Genomic DNA, 16,598 nt, shown 5'->3' on the forward strand with positions numbered 1-16,598 from the left:
CTATTTCATGCCTGTTGATTAAGTCGCTCAGTTTGTCTAGAGCTTGCCTGACATGGGCCTGAGTTGGAACGCTACCAAGATGATGGCTGAAAATTCCCGCAGAAGATAAACCAGACGACACTTGACCGCCAGATGTTGCAGGTCGGGCCAGCAGGACTGGGAAAGAACTGCCACGTTTGTGCACAATGAAGAATTAATTAAAAAGCATCCTCCTCCTCTTCTGCCTTGAAAAACTCAGCTGTACTATCTTGGTGGTGAACTGTGAAACCAGCGAGCTGTATCGCTGCGTCCAGAATAGCGGGGGATATCCAAGCCTCCGTGAAACAAAAACAAACGTAACACACTCATGTTCCTCTGGTACAGCAATCTTACTCTGAGGTGTTCGGATTTTATTTTCAGAGACTGAACGTTTGCCAGCAGAATAGATGATAATGGAAGTCGGAACCCTTTTCACCTTAAACGAACTTTTAAACCAGCACGCATCCTCTCTTCTGCTGTTTTAAAGGGGTACCGTACTTGCGACCGTAGACTTTCACCCGAGATTCATCAACTTTGAGTAGCGGTAGATTTTTTAAACGCCTTAAGACGTTGTTGCTTACTGTATTGTCCATGGCCATAGCTGTGGATTTCAGTTGTAGCCTTCTAAAACGGAAATATTTGAAGATCTCCATCAGATCGGCTCGCACAGCCGCCGCTTTATTTGCACCATAGAGGTTCTCCTGTCTTTGTAAGATAATCTTTCCCCGTGTGGTTTTGTGCTGCACTATCAGTAACTGAAGCAAAGTGACAGTTTCAATGAGTGTAGCAACTGGCACTAAATGAGACAATCCTCAGCCCACACCCCACAGGCTCAGACTTTCCCTGAAAATTCATCCCTTAGTCCCAATTTCTAATCACTATGTCCAACCCAATTCATACCACCACTCCAACCAGTCTCCCACTCCTACCACTATATCCTTCGCTTTGTTTCTTCTAGCTAACACATCACCGCTTCGGGAAAACTTATTGCATCATTACTTCAAATGTTGCAGATTTCTTTTTCTGGCATACCTGGGATCATTGAAATAAAAAATTGAAATTTAACCAAAGTCAGATAATTTAACCAAACCCAGAGATTTTAAAATGTACCATTTCCAGCAATTGTTTTAGTTCTACAAGAAATTTCAGATGTCAACTTGTCCTACTGATTTATGGCATTTCTTAGTAAATCTTTGTTAATTACAGCTACGGACCTACTTACTCAGCTGCATCATCCGTTTCTGAGGTTTAATCTTTCCTGCTGTCTGTTCTTCTCTTTTGTTCTCTCTCAAATTACATTAAAACTTTCCCAACGCTGATAAATGTTTATCAATATCAATTGTTATTTTTTTCCCCCTCCAACAAATTTTGACCATGGCAGAGAACTTGCTAAGTTGTTGTCATTCCACACCATAAGCCTCCAGAAGATCCTTCGTATTTTCTGGCCAAGGAAGATCTCCAACCATGTCCTACTCCCTCAATGTAACCTAGAGGACATGGTCACGATCATCTTAATGAGGAAATGCTGGAGGTGGATTGGGCACATGATGAGAAGACAGGCCAACTCCATCATCAAGACAGCACTTCATCAGACCCTTGAAGGACAGAGGAAACATGGAAGACCAAAGAAAACTTGGCGCTGTACCATGGTGACAGAAATGAGGATGCTGAATCACGCCTGGGGCACAATAGAGAAAATGGCCAAGGACAAACAGAAGAAAGAGCTTCATTACTACCCTAAATATGAGCAGCTTAACTGGCAAGAGAGAAATATTGACCAGCTGAGAATTTCTAGAATTTTCTGTTTTACTTAAGACTTTTATTGCAACATGTTTCTGACTATTTGACAGTGAACATATTTCCAACATCCCTATGAAACATTTCAAACAATTTCTGTTTTTAAGTACACTTGCCAGTACATGAGTACATTGCTTGTTAAGTGTATGCAAAGTGAAGTGGTGCAATGACAGTTTGCTTGTTCCCTGTGTTTTTCCAGACAAGAAACTTTGTATCTGCAAAGCCATCTCAGTACTGACCTCACCTGACTCTACTCAATTGAATATTTTCAGGAAGTCTAAGGGCGATGGTACAACCACTAAGGCTGTTGCTAAAAATTCTAATCTTAACTGCAATGCAATGTTCTTTTTTAACAGATGCTTGGGGTTGAAGATGTAATTGTTTCCTCTCCCACTTTGCAGGTTCTGAGCGGCAAGACCAATTTTTATAGCCCATTCCTAACTCTTCCTGAGAAGGTAGAATGAGTGCTAACTTGTAACACTGCAGTCCTTCTCGTGAAGGAGCACAATGGTGGGTATGCTGGTCTATGATAGGATGCTGATGTTCACTTGGTTTCCTTTCTAGTGATTTGGAGGGGTTTTGCAGAGATAGTTTTGATGGTGCCTCTCCAGTGCTTTGAGATGCCTGCTGTAGGAAGTCGATGTTTCAGAAACTCAGAGGAGGTCAATGATAACTGCTCAACAGGTCATGAAGTTTGTGAGTTTGAAGTTTTGATCCTCAAGTACTCTTTTGTTTAATCCACCAAATATTGTCCTACCAGCTGAAGGTGGTAGTAAGTATCATCACTAATATCTACCTTCTTGGCTCTTGAAACTTATTATCTAGGGAATGATTGTAGATCAATATTGTTAGGGAAGTGCTATGTGATTGGGGGCAGGTTGGTAGATGACCTTTGATTAATGGATTTTTAGCAGTACACAGTATATCTCATATATTTCTGCAGACAAGTCAATACTTACTTGAAACTCAGCTTCCAAATGTAATCATATGCAGTTTGAGCAATCTCGGTACTGGAGTGAGTGTAGTGTAGATCAAACAGTTTCCTCTTTGTCCTGGCAATTAGCTCCACTTCAGCAGGAATCTTTTTGGAGGCAAAGTGGGTGGGGTTGAATTAAATTAGACTGGTTTGATTTGATCATATTGTCATAGGTACAGTGAAAAAGCTGTCTTGCATACTGTTCGGACAGATTAATTCATTACAACAATGCATTAAGGTAGCATGAGGTAAAATGATTCTGGAATGCAGAATAAGGTCTTACCGAGAAAGTGCACTGCAGATAGACAATAAGAAGGTAGGTTGTGTGGTCAAGAGTCCATCTTATCATACTAGGGAACTGTTCAACAGTCTTATAATTGATTAAAAAATTATCAGGATTAAACTGGTCTGCATTGAGATTGAGTTAGTACTGGCCATCATACAGCAGAGGTGGGATGGAAACATGACCTGTGAGAGGGTGCTGACTGCAGAATCAGAATGGTTATAGAGCAGAGGAAGATCAGTCAATTCATTGAGTCCACACCAGTTCAATACAAGAACAACTCACTAGGTTCATTAATAATGAATCTGTCTTCACTTCCATTCCTGGTAGTACAACTGGCCACTTATATCTTAAATAAGGTTTCCTTCATGTTGCTTTTTGTTCTTATGCCCTTCACTTTTATTCTCTGTCGAGTGGTTCTTGATCCCTCGGTGAATAGAAACATTTTTGCTCTGTCTACTCTGGCCAGTCCTATCATGGGTTTTAATATCTTAATCAAATCTCCTCAATACCTTCCCTCTTTCAGTGAGACCAACCCCAGCCTCTTCAGTCCATCCACATATCGAAAGCCTCTCATATCTGAAATAACTCTCTCCAAAGCCTTCATAACTTTTCCAAGCAACACACACAAAAAAATGCTGGTGACCGCAGCAGGTCAGACAGCATCTACAAGAAGAGGTACAGTCGATGTTTCGGGCTGGGACCCTTCAACAGGACTAACTGAAAGAAGAGATAGAGATTTGAAAGAGATTTCAAATCTCTTATTATCTCTGCTTTCAGTTAGTCCTGTTGAAGGGTCCCAGCCCGAAACGTCGACTGTACCTCTTCCTGTAGATGCTGCCTGGCCTGCTGCGTTCCACCAGCACTTTTTGTGTGTGTTGCTTGAATTTCCAGCATCTGCAGATTTCCTCATATCTGCGATATTTTCTTCCAAAATGTGATGCTCAGATGAAGGCACAGTGCCCAGTTCTGGTGGTAACAGAGTGCTGTAAAATTTAACTGTGACTTTGTTGCTTTTGTTTCCCTTGTCTCTTACTATTAGGCTCAGGATTCTATGCACTTTTTTAAAAAACTACTTTCTCTCCCTGCCCTACCACTTACAAAGAATTATGCAGCGATACCTGAAACTGCTCAGTCCTTATGCTCCTTGTCAGAACCAAGTCCTCCAGTTTACATTTCTCATTATTCCTACAAACATCTACTGACATGACCTTTCAACCATTTGAAGCAATCATTCCACCAAACTGTTCAAATCTCCTAGAAAATAAAAAAAAACTTCAAGGACTAAAAATCCAAAAAACAAAACACAAAATACTGGAAGAATTCAACAGTTGGAAAGAGAGAAGCAGTTAATAGTTCAGATACTGGACACGTCTGGTATGGGATCCTTCATCAGAACCGGAAACACTTATTCCTCTTTTCACAGATACCTGATTTGCTGAGTGTTTCGAGTCTTTTTCTGTGTTTGTTTTAAATCTCCTGGAAGTCCAATACTGTTCTGTTCATAGTTCATAAGTCTCCATATTCTCTGTAAATTGGGAATTATGTCTAATAAGAAAAGTGAAAGAGTTGTGGAATCAAATGGTGTAAAAGCATGCCTTTGACCCACTGAGTCCAAATGGAATATTGAACATCCATTGTTCATTCATTCTACACATCAATTTGCTTTCAAATTCTATGATCTATTCTAAGGTCAATGTACAGCAGTCACTAAACTACCACTGGCACATTTTCAGGAAGAAACTGGGGCGCCCGGAGAAAATCCATGTAGTGACAGGGAGAACGTGCAAACTCCATACAGACAGCATCGAAGGGTAGGATTGAACCCAGGTGACTGATGTGAGACACCAGCTCTTCTGGCTGCACCAGGCTATTGCCTTAAACAATCAGCAAACTTTGAAGAATAAATATGATATAATAATTGTCCATATATAAATGTACAAAAAAGAAAATGTTGGAAGTTCAAAATGTTGGAAGTTCTATTGTCTTTACTTCTTGGGATTCAATCATCTCCAACATTTTAGATAGAACCTCAGCCAGTTCTAGGAACTTCTTAACCGAACCCTGGGAAGCTTCACTGTAGATCTTCCTCCAGTTTCAGAAATGGCTTTTATCTACTTCTCTCAGTTTCCTGTTATTTAAACAGTCTTCTGTCTGAGTTGCTACAGATGTTGTTTTTTCCATCAACTTTTATGTGGTGCCTTATCAGATACCATTTGGAAGCACATTAACTCACTTAGATTTCAAGATTACTAAAATTTTGAATTCTAGATGCAAACTAAGGTGATAGCTCCTCTCTATTAGCAAAATGTAACAATGGTTCAGCCCAGCACCTAAGAAATTTTCAAATCAACCAATTACTTTTAAACTGCAATTACTTACACTAATATTATGATTATTGAAGTCTGAAAAATTCCCACAAAGCCCCTACACATTTATGTATGAACATCTTCTGAATCCTGGCCAGTTTGACCTTATATATTCATTTACTTATTATTATTATTATTTATTTATTTAATTGCCCTTTTTTGTATTTGCACAGTTCATCTTATTTTGCATATTGGTTGTTTGTCAGTCTCTGTGTTTAGTTTGTCATTAATTATATTGCATTTCTTTGTTCTACTGTAAATGCCTGCAAGAAAATTAATCTCAGAGTAGAAAATGGTGATGTATACATAATTTGATAGTAAATTTACTTTGAACTTTGAACTTCTACTAAATAAAAGTTGGCAAGGAATTTATATAATTTTTTTTGCAACCATTGTTGATGTTCTAAAGATGTAAAGCTAATTTAAGATTCAATTATCTTGTGAGAAAGGTTAGTCCTGTGAACAGAGTATTCTAATTAATGATAGACAATTGCATTGTGAAATATATTAATTTTTTCTATTGACTCATCAGGCAGGTGGTTATCATTTGATATTCAGTTAATGCCTGCAATACATCTGGGTGGAAAATTACTGATGAGAAAGAGCAAACTCTTCATTCATCAGCTCTCAATGATGAAAGATATGAATAGCAAAATTGCTGGGACTCCAGTGGTGACAAAAATCACTTCAATGAAAATTATTTCAAATGATCAATTGGTGCAGAGTCACAGTATGAGATACCAGGGTAGATAGCTAAAATCTTTTCATACAGTTAATTTTTAAGAAAGGTTTTAAGGAGATGGAGAAATGGAAATGTTTACTGAGGTAATTCCGAAACTCAAGGTCTTGATATGTGAATGCATTATATCTAACTGCAGGGTGATTAAAATTGAGGATAATTAAGAGTGTTGCCTGACTGTACTGCTGGAAGATATTAATGAAGTAATGAGGTAAGGAAGGACAAGGCCATGGAAAGATTTGCAAGGATAAGATTTTAACTTAGAGACATTAAACTGAAAGATGAACAGAATGCCATAAGTCAGGAGCAGCCAAGTTTTGTGGAAATGGAAACACCAACCATATATATAATGTGAATTTGCAGGCAGTCTGTGAGTGTTTCAATATTATGTGTTGGGGATGGGGGATGTGGATGACAGCAATACTATAGAAATGAAAATCAGAGGTATCAGAGGTGGCACAGGTGTGTGGTCAAAAGCACATCACATGGTCTAATTCAACACTCATTCAGTTTTAACAGTTTCCAGGGAAAAGATGCAAACCCTACCCAGAGAATGGAGTTTATAGTGAGGATTGAGGGCAATGGCTTTGATATCCCACAAGTTTAGCTGGAGAGCAAAGCATCTGCATTAGCACTTGTGAGGAAACTATAGCAATACACCACAAACTATGTCTGTTCTCACTTCATGAGGGAAGGAGAAAGAGTCAGCATGTAGAGCTGGGAGTCAATTCTGAAGCAAGGCTTGCAAGGATCATAGGTGCTCATGGCTATCCTGCAAAGCTGTCTGCCATATAAATCAGCCACCTCTGCTCCAGTGCTGCCTCAGCCACTGAAGGAGTATCAGGCCAGAGAACTCAGGCACGCAAGAATGGAGAAGGCATCCGTAAGATTGCATAATCGTCAATTTTAACAATTGTGAATATTCATATTTCTAAATTTGATTTGGAATACTTATTTATTCAGTATCTACAATAGCTAAGTAAATATTGTGATGCTTAGTGACAGGAAATGAAAGATATAGAACTGTGGATGAGTGAAAATATAGAGTCATAGTTACTGGCAAAGAAAGGTGCTTGAGGTCAAACTTGAGAAGGGCTATTGATGCTGCCTTCTGTCTTCTGATTCCATCTTACCCCCTAATTTCTGTTTTGAGCTGCCTGCCTATACCCCAGCCCTCATGCCTTTGAGCACTCACGCTCAGGAGGTTGCACAGTGTACATCCTGAGGCACACACTGTTGAATACAAAAGCATTCTAAAGCCGTTGAGCTGGAGAATTATTCTTGAACCATATAATTAGTGCATAAGCCCAGAGCATCCAGTAACATCTCTTTGGCTGGTAATAGTGGACGAACCACACGTGGCGGAGTGAGTTACAATATAGTTGTTGCCAGGATATTGAACTGATGAATCAATTTTGCAGTCACTTATCAGCTGGACACTGATAAAAATAGAATCTCTTTCAACTGATATGTACTTTGAGTTGGCTCACCACCACAAATTGACACAGAAGCATGTGTCTTTGCAGTTCTTGTAATGGCTTATGCTTATTCCTCCTGCATTTCTCACTCAAGACAGAGAATCGATAAGATCCCTTATCTTGCTAATGCGATAGCAGACAGCAATCTGTAAGGTACTGCAATGTCTTCTAAACCAACCTGGAAGTATCACAATGCATGAAACACAGTGAGTTGCCCTACTGTTTTGAAGTAGGATTAGATGAGGTCAAGATGAGGCCCACTTTCAGGCGCGGGCAGCGTCGGTGCGGGAGCAAGGAGTGCTCGAGGTCGAGGAATGACTGAAGATCGGAGGATTGGAGGATCAGCTGTTGTAGATAGGCCGAGGAAGATTGGGACTACCTAGGCATTACCTGAGGAGGAAGGTAAAACTGCGCAGGCGCGGGTGATGTCAGCGGCGAGCGCGGAGTTTAAAAAGAGGCCCAGTTTCAGGTGCGGGCAGCGGAGTGCACGGGAGCAGAGTGCTGGGCTTTGGCTCAGTGGGCTTCGGCGTAAGAGGGTCTTCGGTGAGAGGTAATCAGTGAGCCTGAGTACGTGCTTGCTGAGGAAAAACGGTAAGGTCGATAGGTACTTTTTCATTTATTCTGATTAATCTGGGATCAGGTAATGGGGGAGATAGTTAGAGCAGTGGTGTGCTCCGTATGCAGTATGTGGGAGGCCAGGGTCAATGCAGTTGTCCCTGATGACCACACCTGCAGAAGGTGCATCCAGCTGCAGCTCCTATCAGAGCGAGTTAGGGAATTGGAGCTGGAGCTGGATAAACTATGGATCATTCGGGAGGCAGAGACAGAGATAGATAAGAGTTATCGGGAGGTAGTCACACCGAAAAGACGGGAGGTAGGCAACTGGGTGACTGTCAGGAGATGGAGGGGGAGCAGGCAGAGAGTGCAGAGCACCCCTGTGGCCATTCCCATCAACAATAACTATACCGTTTTGGATACTGTTGGTGGGGATGACCTACCAGGAACAAGCTGCAGTGGTCCTGTCTCTGGCACTGAGGTTGGACCCTCAACTCAGAAGGGAAGAGAGGACAGCGGTAGTGATAGGGGATTCTATAGTCAGGGGGGCAGATAGGAGATTTTGTGGGGGAGATCCGGAGTCTCGGATGATATGTTGCCTCCCTGGTGCCGGGTCCGGGACATCTCAGATCGGGTGCAGGTTATTCTCGGGAGGGAGGGCAAGAATCCAGATGTTGTGGTCCATGCAGGGACCAACGGCCTGGGTAGGAAGAGTGAGGGGGTCCTGCGTAGTGAGTTCAGGGAGTTAGGTGCGAAGCTGAAGGGCAGGACCTCCAAGGTAACAATCTCAGGATTGCTACCTGTGCCACGTGCGAGTGAGGCGAGGAACAGAAGGATTATACAGATCAATACGTGGCTGAGAGGATGGTGCAGGAGGGAGGGCTTCAGGTTTTTAGATAATTGGGCTTTGTTCCAGGGAAGGTGGGATCTGTTCCGACGGGATGGTTTACACCTGAACTGGAGGGGTACTAACATTTTTGCAGGAAAGTTTGCTAGTGCTGCTTGGGGGGCTTTAAACTAAATTTACAGGGGGCAGGGATCCAGAATGTGAGAGAGGATAGCGAGATGAAGTATAAAGGACGGGTGGGGATTACACAGTTCCGGAATATTAAGTGTGAAGTAGAGAAAGGTGAGGTGGAACGAGTGATAAGGAGGATACATGTGCAGAGGGATGGTCTGACGGAGCATGGAGTTAAACGTACAGAAAGAGTAAGTAAATTTAAGAAGGACAACAAAATTCAAGGGGCGTATAGCCCGGTGAGAGTTCGGGGAGCTGGGTTATGCACAATAGGCAGTGATTTAAACAGAGAGAGGAGAAATGGGTTAAAAATTCTATATCTGAATGCACGAAGTGTCAGAAATAAGGCGGATGGGCTTGAAGCTCAGGTGCGAATGGGTAACTATGATGTTGCTGGGATAACGGAGACATGGCTGCAGGGGGATCAGACCTGGGAATTGAATGTACAAGGGTATATGTGCAGTCAAAGGGACAGAAAAGTGGGCAGAAGGGGTGGGGTGGCCCTGTTGGTGAGGAATGAGATTCAGTCCCTTGCAAGGGGGGACATAGAATCAGGAGAAGTAGAGTCAGTGTGGATAGAACTGAGGAACAGTAAGGGCGAAAAGACCCTAATAGGTGTTACCTACAGGCCCCCAAACAGTAGCATGGATATTGGGTGCAAGTTGAATAGGGAGTTAACAATGGCATGTGGCAAAGGAAATGTCGCAGTAGTTATGGGGCATTTCAACATGCAGGTGAACTGGGAAAATCAGGTTGGTACTGGACCCCAGGGTAGGGAGTTTGTAGAGTGCCTACGGGATGCATTTTTGGAGCAGCTTGTACGAGAGCCGACCAGGGATAAGGCTATTCTGGATTTAGTGTTGTGCAATGAACAGGATTTGATAAGTGATTTTGAAGTAAAGGAGCCATTAGGAGGTAGTGACCATAATATCATAAGTTTTTATCTGCAAGTTGAGAGGGATAAGGGCAGATCAGAAGTGTTAGTATTGCAGTTGAACGAAGGAGACTATGGAGCCATGAGGGAGGAGCTGGCCAAAGTTGACTGGTCGGATATCTTAGCAGAAAAGACAGTGAAACAGCAGGTATTCTTGGGAATAATGCACAAGGTGCAAAATCAGTTCATCCCCCGGAGAAGGAAGGATTCAAAGGGGGGGAAAGTGGCCACAGGGGTTGACAAAGGAAGTCAGAGATAGCATAGCATTAAAAAAGAAGTATAACAGAGCTAAGGTGAGTGGGAAGACCGATGATTGGGAAATTTTTAAGGAGAAACAGAACTTAACTAAAAAGGCAATACGGGGAGAAAAAATGAGGTATGAACGCAAGCTAGCTAGGAATATAAAGGAGGATAGCAAAAGTTTTTTTAGGTATGTGAAGAGAAGGAAGATAGTTAAGAACAATGTTGGGCCCTTGAAGAATGAACTGGGAGAAATTGTTATGGGAAACAGAGAAATGGCAGATGAATTTAATAAGTACTTTGGATCTGTTTTCACTAGGGAAGACATAAGCAATCTCCCAGATGTACGGATGGGCTAAGGACATAGGGTAACAGAGGATCTGAAACAGATTGACATTAGGAAGGAAACGGTGATGAGTAGACTGATGGGACAGAAGGCTAACAAATCCCCAGGTCCAGATGGTCTGCATCCTAGGGTACTAAAGGAGGTGGTTCTGGAAATTGTGGATGCATTGGTGATCATTTTCCAATGTTCCTTAGATTCAGGATCAGTTCCTGAGGATTGGCGAATGGCTAATGTTATTAAGAAAGGAGGGAGGGACAAAACAGAAAACTATCACCCTGTTAGCCTAACATCAGTAGTGGGGAAGATGCTAGAGTCCATTATTAAAGATGAAATAGCGGCATATCTTGATAGCAGTGATAGGATTGGGCCGAGCCAGCATGGACTTACCAAGGGCAAATCATGCTTGACTAGTCTATTGGAGTTTTTCGAGGATGTAAGCAGGAAGATAGACGCGGGAGATCCAGTGGATGTGGTGTACCTTGACTTTCAGAAGGCATTTGATAAGGTACCACATAGGAGATTGGTGGGTAAAATCAGAGCTCATGGCATTGGAGGGAGGATATTGACATGGATAGAAAACTGGTTGGCAGATAGAAAGCAAAGGGTAGCAGTGAATGGGTGTTTCTCGGAATGGCAGGTGGTGACTAGTGGGGTGCCACAGGGCTCGGTATTGGGACCACAGCTGTTTACGATTTACGTCAATGATTTAGAGGAAGGCATTGTGAATAACATCAGCAAGTTTGCTGATGATACTAAGCTGGGTGGCAGTGTGACATGTGATGAGGATGTTAGGAGAATTCAAGGTGACTTGGATAGGCTGGGTGAGTGGGCAGAAACTTGACAGATGGCATTTAATGTGAATAAGTGTGAGGTTATTCACTTTGGGAGCAAGAACAGGAAGGCAGATTATTATCTGAACGGTGTGGAGTTAGGTAAGGGAGAAATACTAAGAGATCTAGGAGTACTTGTTCATCAGTCTCTGAAGGTAAATGAGCAAGTGCAGCAGGCCTGTGAAGAAGGCTAATGGAATGTTGGCCTTTATTACAAAGGGAATTGAGTACAAGAGCAGGGAAATCTTTTTGCATTTGTACAGGGCCCTGGTAAGACCACACCTGGAGTATTGTGTGCAGTTTTGGTCTCCACGGTTAAGGAAGGACATCCTGGCTGTGGAGGAGGTGCAGCGTAGGTTCACTAGGTTAATTCCTGGGATGTCCGGACTGTCTTACGCAGAGAGGTTAGAGAGACTGGGCTTGTACACACTGGAATTAAGGAGATTGAGGGGGGATCTGATTGAGACATATAAGATTATTAAGGGATTGAATAAGATAGAGGCAGGAAATATGTTCCAGATGCTGGGAGAGTCCAGTACCAGAGGGCATGGTTTAAGAATAAGGGGTAGGTCATTTAGGACAGAGTTGAGGAGGAACTTCTTCTCCCAGAGAGTTGTGGAGGTGTGGAACGCACTGCCTCAGAAGGCAGTGGAGGCCAATTCTCTGGATGCTTTCAAGAAGGAGCTAGATAGGTATCTTATGTATAGGGGAATCAAGGGTTATGGGGACAAAGCAGGAACTGGGTATTGATTATAGATGATCAGCCATGATCTCAGAAAGGTGGTGCAGGCTCGAAGGGCCGAATGGTCTACTTCTGCATCTATTGTCTATTGTAACACACACAAAATGCTGGAGGAACCCAGCAGCCAGACAGCATCTATGGAAAAGTGTAAACCAGGGATTCCCAACCTGGGATCCATGGAGCTCTTGCTTAACGGTAAAAAAAAAAGGGTTGGGAACCCCTGGAGTAAACAGTCAACATTTCAAGCCGAGATCTTCATCAAGACTGGTGAATCCATGTGATTGCAGATGAAGTCACATGTTTCAGGGGAAATATTTACAAAAGAGTTTTGCTGAATTAAGCATGAATACCTCAAACAATGGAGTTCAAGGAACAGAATTTTTTAGTGTAGAGAGACTCCTTGTTTCCCTCTGCCTTCATCATCTTCTAGCTGCTTGTTCTGCTCTGCGTGCCCTTCCCCTACTCTGTACTACTAACTACCAATATGCTCATGTTTCGAAGAAACCTTATGCAGAGAAAGTAACTTCCTTCACTATCTGCCACGCTTTCCCCTTTATTGATTTCAACATCATTAGAGATGACCAACAAGGATTAAGACCATAAGACGTAGAAGCAGAATTAGGCCATTCAGCCCATCGTCTGCTCCGCCATTCCATCCTGACTGATCCCTGATCCCACTCAACCCAATACACCTGTCTTTTCGCCATATCCTTTGATGATCTGACCGATCATGGGACAAGAGATTCTGCAGGTGTTGCAAATCTTAAGCAACAAACACAAGATGCTGAAGGAACTCAGTAAGTTAGATAGCCTTTATGGAGCAGAATAAACAGTTGAATAAACAGGATTTGATGAAAGTTCTCATCCCTAAATGTTTACTGCTTATTCTGCTCCATGGATACTGCCTCTCTTGCTGAGTTCTTCCAGCATTTTGTGTGTGTTGTTTAGACTGAAATAGCTACTTACTGGTTTCCTTGTTTTGTGCCTACTTGTAAGGAGTTGAATGCTTTGATAATAAATGTACTTTGAAATTTGGTGCTGGTAGGTTGAGGATTAGAGGGGTTTACTGAGATCTTTCACGTCTTGGGAATATTTTTATAGTCGCCTGTCAGCTGAACCATTGAGCCCCATGCTGGTGTCAGTAAAATATTACTGCTGCATATTGATTGGTGCCATCTTCTAATGGCCACTAGCCACTCATGTGCCAGCACACCTTACTGACATTGTTTTACCTGAAGCAGGTGCTGCAGGTGACCTTTTGTGGAACCCTGAAGGTCCAAAGCACAGGTACTATATAGCTCAATTTGTGGCTGCAGAGACTTTGTTTGCTGGTATTATTTTTACCCAAGTATGAGGATCTGAAGGATTTAGCTATGTGCACACGTCTTTTACTGAGTGCAAGAAAGAACGACAATGATGTGGAAATAGTCATTCCATAATATTTGGTAAAAACACATCTTTCAGTTTAAGCAGGCTACTAAATTCAGGTGAAATCAGAAAATGGATGTTAACAAAAAGATTGAGTAAGTAGCTCTGATGTTTTTTTATATTTGGAAAGATCAGTTGATGCATTGCCAATAGAAGTGGGGTTCCCCGTGCTTGTTACTGACTGTATGGAATCAAGGTGGTTGAACGGTACAGAATGTTCTTAAAATGAACCTGTCATTTTCTAACTGAATGTATCTTTAGTGCTTGGAGTACAAGCTGTCAGTTAATTGGTTGTTCATGATACTTCGAGTATTTACCACAGTAATCAGATGAAATTGTCATAGTTCTGCACTGCAATGTGACACAGCCAGTTAAAAATATACTGATATACATTACTGAGGCCTCATCAACAGAAATGAATCAGACTGAAAGATCAATTGAAAAGCTGATAAGGGTAATGACTTTTACATTTTGTGTGGCTTTTATGATTGTCCACATTTTAATATAGACTGAAGCACATTGTAGAATAAACTGATGCACACATGAGACCCGAGAAACTCACACAAAAGCTCTCTATCTGGATGCAGGTGACATTCAAAGCAAATATGCTGAAAGCACAAATAGAAATAAGAATACAGGCTGTCTCCAGGTAATAAACAATTCCATTTTTACAGGTGACATAGTTGATTACAGGCCATCTTTGTCTATTTTTAAAAAAGTTAAAGATGTTATCAAATTTAAAGGAAAACCGTATAATAGCCTTGGGAATCAGATAAGAACATATAAAGATCAAATACTATCTCAAAGATTAATAAGGAAGAATACTTGGGATAAAATATAAAAACAGATGATAAGAGTTTCATTCAAAAATGAAAAGAGTTAATGAGTTAGTAAGTGAAGTTATGAAATTAATAATGGGAAACAAGAAGGTGGCAAAAGAACTAAACTAGGTAATTAGCATCTTGTTTAATACATGTAACATTCCAAAAATAACTATCAATCAGGAATTGAAAAGGAGTGAGGAACTTGGGAATATTACAGACAGGCAGTGGTTCTGAATAAGTTACAAGAGCTGTTAGATGACAAGTCTATGAACTTTGATGCAGCTCATTTGAGGATTGTAAAGAATGTTGCTGGTGAGATAGAAAATACTTTGGTTTTAATTTTCTTGATTTAGTTCTCTTGATTTAGAAAAGGGTCAGGAAGATGGGAAAATAATGAAAGAATCTACTTTATCCAAAAATGGAGGAAGACAGAAAGTAAGGAACTACAGGCACATCAGCATCATATGGAAAATAATGGAAATTATTATTAAAGATATTACAACAGTGTATTTAGAAAGATTCAAGGAAATCAGGTAAAGTCTACATGGATGTGAGAAGGGAAAATTACATTTGACTGGTTTATTGAACCTTTTAAATTAAGTATCATGAAAATGAACTGGTTATGGTACTATAAATCTTCAGAGAGCATTTGGTAATGTGGCACATCTAGGGTTTGATGAGGTATGCAGTAAGGTACTAACATGAAAAGAACATTGTGTAGGCTAGTCGGGAACAAAACAGAAGCATAAATGAACGGTACTTCTGGTTAGCAAAATGTAATGAATGAAGTGCTGCTGAAATAAATTCTGAGATCTCAATCTTTTTATAATTTTTGGAAATAACTTTGATAGAGGTACCAAATAAAAAGCTACGATAAGCAAAGCTAATTAAGAAAGTAATTATGAGGGGGGGGGGGAGAAGGCGGCGGCGCGATGACAGCACGCGCGGCCACTTCGGTGATGAATATCTCTAATTTGTCAAGTAGGGGATCATGCACAATTCTGATTTGATGGAGACAGATGTGAGAGCGCAGTGGAATATCTGTAAAACTTCTGAAATGACTGCTTTGCTACCGCTGTTACTGTGTGGTAACCAGAATCTCTGTAGCTGAAGGCCTCGAAATCCTCGGCTTTGCGTGTTTCAGCGGCTGGGGAGAGGTCGAAGGCGCTCGGCAGAGGATGGCGCTCGGGAGGCTGTATCGGAGAGGCTGCTCGGGAGCTTGGAGTTTTTGAACGAATGGACTCAGAGTCGGCTGGGGTCGGCAAGTTGACAGTGCCTGGAGGTTTATGGCAGGGAGTTTCTCCCTCTTGCCGCCTGCTATCAGGGACTCGGGAGTCGATTGACTCGGGACTTTGAGAACTTTTTTTCTACTGTGCCTATGGTCTGTTCTTTATCAAATTATGGTATTGCTTTGCACTGCTGTAACTATATGTTATAATTATGTGATTTTGTCAGTGTTAGTCTTTGGTCTGTCTTGTTTTCTGTGATATCACTCCGGAGAAACATTGTATCATTTCTTAATGCATGTATGCATTTCTAAATGACAATAAAAGAGGACTGAGTGTTCTCATAACCTAAAAAAAAGTTAAGGGGGTTACAAAGAGATTTGGACAGATTTAGTAATGGGCAACAATGTTGCAAATGGAGTACAAATTGGGTAAATATGAAGTTATTGATTTTGATAGTGTCCTCTTCGACCTCATCGCAATGAGGCTCAGGACACGTAGAAAATTGGCTGCATGGATTTGGAATTAGTAGGGGGTGGTAGTAGATGGAGTGTATTCTGTCTGGATGTCAATGACTCATAGTGTTCCAAAAGGATCTGTTCTGAGACCCCACCCCCGCTCTTTCTGATTTTTATAAATGACATGGATGAGGAACTAGAGGGGTGAGTTAGTAAGTTTGCAGATGACATGAAGGTTGAAGATATTGTGGATAGTGCCGAAAGTTGCTGTAGGTTACAACAAGATATAGACAGGACGCAGAGTTGAGCAGATGGAGTTTAGTCCAGAAAATTATGA

The 16,598-nt window shown here is 41.5% G+C and overlaps 1 long non-coding RNA gene across 1 annotated transcript in view; it reads right to left on the reverse strand.

Moving 5' to 3' along the window:
• LOC134344831 (uncharacterized) overlaps positions 1–16,598 on the reverse strand; it is a 28,822-nt gene that overhangs the window by 3,102 nt on the left and 9,122 nt on the right. The window contains exon 2 of the long non-coding RNA XR_010017536.1: positions 2,775–2,896. This is a non-coding gene — a long non-coding RNA (uncharacterized LOC134344831). The remainder of the gene's footprint in view (positions 1–2,774; positions 2,897–16,598) is intronic.

The sequence above is a fragment of the Mobula hypostoma genome, chromosome 4 (assembly GCF_963921235.1).
Source record: "Mobula hypostoma chromosome 4, sMobHyp1.1, whole genome shotgun sequence".
NCBI classification, from domain to species: domain Eukaryota; kingdom Metazoa; phylum Chordata; class Chondrichthyes; order Myliobatiformes; family Myliobatidae; genus Mobula; species Mobula hypostoma.